This window comes from Eurypyga helias, unplaced genomic scaffold, assembly GCF_000690775.1.
Source record: "Eurypyga helias isolate BGI_N326 unplaced genomic scaffold, ASM69077v1 scaffold2792, whole genome shotgun sequence".
In the NCBI taxonomy this organism is placed as follows: domain Eukaryota; kingdom Metazoa; phylum Chordata; class Aves; order Eurypygiformes; family Eurypygidae; genus Eurypyga; species Eurypyga helias.
This window is the reverse complement of record NW_010236402.1, coordinates 20,894-25,940: the sequence shown is the minus strand read 5'-3', so window position 1 is coordinate 25,940 and position 5,047 is coordinate 20,894.

Below are 5,047 nucleotides of genomic sequence, written 5' to 3'. Positions count from 1 at the left end.
CGCACCGGGCGGCGGGCCGGGGCCTAGCCCGGACCAGGCCGACATTGCCATCTGGTGGCCAAGACCTGCGGAACGGCCTTCCTCCGTCCCACCCCCGCCCCCTTCCCCAAAACCTAAGGGGAATACCCTCAGGGGAGCGGGCAGACCTAAGCCAGGCAAGGTTTAAGGTTTGGGGCCCTGTTCGGAGAACGGCAGCAGCAGAGCTCAAGGTGAAGGGGCCAGGCACGTTGCCCTTGGGCTGATCACGGCCATTACCTCAGACCACTGGAGAGGGCAGGGCTGGAGCCATGGCGCAGGGGGCCAGGCAGGAAAGAGGGTGACGCCATCCTCTCCCATGAAGGGCAGAAAGGGTCATCAGAGCCTGGGTGACCGGGTAAATCAACAGGAAACACGTACTGGTCCTGAAACCGGTCTCTACTGAGCCCGTGGTTTTAGCATACAGAAAACACATACATACCCACTGCTTTTAAAGTTTTCCCTAAGGATCAAACACACAATTTCATTCCGTGTAATATTCTCTCCTTACCAGAGGAGCCCACCATCCTGAGAACCAGAGCAATTAAGGGAACTACAGGAACTGCGCTCCAAAGAAGTCTGCAGTTAGGCTTTTTGAGACTTAAGAAACACCAAAATGAAGCTCTGCCCTGCAGCCCTTTCTGCATGCCCAGTGCCATACAACCAGGGCAAAACTTCCCGAACCTATACGCTATGCACTATGGAAATCTCTTCACACCCCGTAAGGGATGCTGGGGAAATGGTTGCATGGTCTAAGCTGTAGAAACCATTTCTGAAGGTTTTGGGTTAAATTAATATTCGAAGGAAAATACTATTAAGCTGTAAAATTTGCATTGCTTCAACATATTCCCATCTGTCCAAAAATGTATATATAAATAGCAACTGGAAAACATAATGCTATATATAAATACTCATGGAATTGCCAAATTTTTAACGAGTAGTATCACACATTCACTAAAACTATTCTAAGAGCTACATAAATTCTCAAATGCACTATTTACGCTAAAAGAAATACTACTACGTTTTGACAGACAGTATAATTCTGTATCTTATACTATTATTGGCTCACCCTATTATAAAAGCTAATGCTTTAGCTTCCACGATTCCAGCCAGGACTAGGAGATAACAATCAACGTGTAGCTACATGAAAGGGAGCATACAGGATTTAGTGTGAGACTGGGAGGGATTTCCTATAAAAATAGCTTCATTTATTTTAAATCTAAAAACGCTTTTGCATTGACAGCCGAGATCTTTGCACTGCACAAGTCGTTGGCTACAAGCAGTAGGTAACTCTTCTGGGTATTGGAAGTTTACCTTGTGTCAGCATCCTCCTGCTTAAGCCTCCCATTTCTCTTTGAAGGTTTCAAATTCATCCTCGCTGAGGCTCAGAGTGTATTTGGGAGAGGATTTGGGGCAAGACGGTTCCCATTAGGTAAGAATGAAAGAAGTGTTTCTGCACCCGGTTAAAAATGAGGATTTTTAAAGCTCAAAAACAAGGAACAGTGAAATGAGGAAAATGGATTAGAAGCAACAGAAGCAGATACAAACATATGATCCAATGTAAAGTCCTATGGTAATCCAGTCCACTGGATTTGCACCCAAGCACTCCAGAAAGATGTCTGTTCACGGATCAGAAGTAAATATGAACGTACACAGACACACCCAACAGTTCTGCATAACCCTATTATTATGCCTGCCCACGGGGGAATCAACGCGTGTGCGGCTCACCCAAGGAGCCGCGCTGTACGCACAGCGTGCCAGAGGGCTCGGGTCACACATTGCACTTTTCCTGATGGACTCTGAGCAGTAGCCAAGGAGTTCAGGAGGCTTCATTTCTACACCTCTGGTTCCACAAACGCGACTTCTACATAGCTCTAGACTCATAAAAACATAATAAATTAGTTTGTTGGGGTTTTTGTTTAATTACTGGTCTAAGAGAAGCTTCAAGGTCAGTTACAGCTCCGCTGAAGATCAGAATCCTTCTCCCATTCTTTTGCAATCATTAAATCACTAGTATTTCCCAAGTGCCCGAGCAGGTTGGAGAAATAACGATGCATACAGGCAGGGTTATACCTTCTGCACACTTTTTCCTAAATAATGGGGTGAGAAATGCTTATTCCTGCATCACCTCCTTCCTGTCCCACCCCACACACCCTCCGTGCGCTTACTCCGGTGACAGCTGGAGTTTTCCCCTGCTATGCCTGCTAACCTGCTCGTCTCTCACCCACACACTGCTGCCGAGCGCCGGCTACTGCCGGGGCGTTGGCTCTGTGCCCATGCCGACGGCTTGGCAAGCACACCAGCACTAACCGGTCAAACACAGGCCAGGTATCTTTCCAGCTCGCTGTGCAGGGCTGCCCTGGATGGGAGTGCCTTTCATCTCAGCTCTAATGTTCCTGTCATCAGAGGTAGCTGGTGTCTGTGAAACATCAACCTCCCTATCCGGCGTGGCTTAAATTAGGTTTCAAATTCACACAGGGAGAAGCAGCACAAAGATGCTGCAATCACATAAACCATGTCTCTTTAAGAAGTTGAGTTCTTCCACAAGTACACTGACCTTCCTTTGCCATTGTAATCTGGTTCCTGTGGAGGCAGGATGAAGAGATAATTTCACCTAATCAGGAAAGCAATCTGTTCTGATTTTCTTGAAGCTGGGAGTTGAAATGAGAGGCCCAAGGGCTAAAGTATTTCAAGGTACTATGCAAGAAAGTGAAGTCTGAAAGCAGTGCCATAAAGTTGAAGGCTGCACTGGAAATCCGAGCTTCGACAATCCTGGGCATGAACACAACAAAAATCCTTCTCCTGGCATTATCCTTACAGGACTGCTCGCTGTGTTTGAGGCTTTACACCCTGGGGTTGGAGAGAAAGCCATTCCTGGAGAAGGCCACAGCAGTTTCCAGCATATTCCTGTGGAGAAGACAGCACATGCACACCTTTCTAACAGCCCAGCTGTCCTGAGGAGACGTCAACACCACCACTTCTGATGCAGTTCGTCTTGCTCTCCTCACAGAATCACCTAGGTTGGTTGGAAGATCGTCGAGTCCAACAATTAACCCAGCACTGACAAATCCACAACTACACCATGTCCCTAAGTGCCACAACTGTCCCTTCCCACTACACCATGTCCCTAAGTGCCACAACCGTCTCTTCCCACCATACTCCCTTTTTCCTCACTTGACACCAACTGCTCCCCAGTTCCCACTTGCGATGCAGGACAGATGCTCTCATATTTATCCTTTCAAAATTTTAAACTAACCTGAGGAGATTAAGGCAATCAAGGAAAATTAGCCACCTTCTATGAGCCACTTCATTATCAAAGCTGCGCTCTTCAGTACCTCCAATTGCTGCTCGAGAGGGCCATCTCTGTATCCGACCCAGGGTCAAGTTTCCTTTCCTGTCGACTTTCCTCCTAAGCCTTTCCAAAACACAGGTCTATAAACTAGTCTGTGCTATGATTTAAAGCAATGCCTCTCAACCATTAAGAAACAGAGCACAATCTTTATAATTACAATAATCCCTAGATTCTTGTTATTAATATTCCTCAAACCCACCTTCATAGCAATGCAGAGGTTTACTGCAGTTAGGCAGGTAACAGCAAGGCATTTATTAATTTTGAGTGCAAACACATCAGTGGATCTAACCTCTGTAAGAGGCTACCGTCACTGGAGAGCATTCGCTTGCAGGAGTCAAACACATCTGGGTTTTAAAATAGAAGCCCTTGGCTCTTCTGAAGAACTGCCTCCAAAAAATCAGAGCGTAGCTGGCTGCATCATCTGTATTTGGGCTATCAAAGCAGCAACAGGAAAATATTTTGTGACTCCCATGGGCAGAGCAATATATACCACCACTACCAGCGCAGTTGTACAGATCTGGGTTTGTTTTCTTTTACTTGAAAAGTACAAACAGCACTGGCTCCACATTTTTTTTTTTTTTTTGGCTACAGACACACTTCTATGTTTTAAGACTACAAACACAACACGCCCAAATGTTCAGCATTGTTTCCCCCTACCGTGTCTCTAGCAGAGATCAGGCATTACAACTCCAGTGAGCGCATTCCACCGTTAAACGCCTCGCTAACAGCCACATTTTCTGCCAGTTTAAGAGAGGAGGCAACCCCTTCGGAAGGTGCTTTAAGAGCACCAGGCAACATGAAGCAGCATTTTGGGAACCCAACAGAAATAAGATTTGAACAAGGCTCAAGGATGGCTTGAGGAGACATGGATGGAGCGTTTGCTAGAAAGCAGGGGCCATGCCTAAACCATCCGTTCCCAATCGTTTGTCCCAACATTTCTGCCTCAGTTTCTCCATCTATAAAGGCAGGATAAGCCATCCTTACAAGGCAGACTGAAGCACAGATTGCTGTTGAATTACTCCCGAGAACAGCCTAGGCACTGATAACCAGGGACCACCTCTATGAATTCACCTATGCACGTCAGCCTGCACCAGCAGTAGTAGAAAGATAAACTTTCAAAATATTCTGAAATAATTATTCCCAGAGTATAGGTGTTGGGTGTCGGGTTTTTTTCCACAACTTGGATGGTAAGCAGACTAACAAAAAAAAAAACAACCACAAACCCTCTTATACACAAGTTTTTATCCTAGTTATTCTTACTTTTTAGACTTGTATATATTTCAGTCACTTTTCAATTAATCTTTATTTCAAGTGTCTGAGCTCAGACCGCTTTAGATACGACAATAGCTGTCTCATGCCTCTGTGCCTGGATACCATAACACCCTTTAAATCTTTCCTAAGGAGGGAGGGGAAGATCAGCATTCCCCCACTGCCAGCAACAGAAGTAGCTGCTTTGTAAACAGGGGTTCAATACCCTGCCGGCAGTGTTAACAACATGACATAAACCGGTACCAAGCTTTACATAAAATGATACTTCAACGTGGTGGGAGGCGCTTATGCCACGATTTAAAACAAAATCTTTCATCCCCTACAAATTATATTTAATCCAAATCAGTTCCTAGATCCAGTTCACCGTACTAACACATAAATCCGTGTCCCAGGAAAAGAGGAAGAGGCACT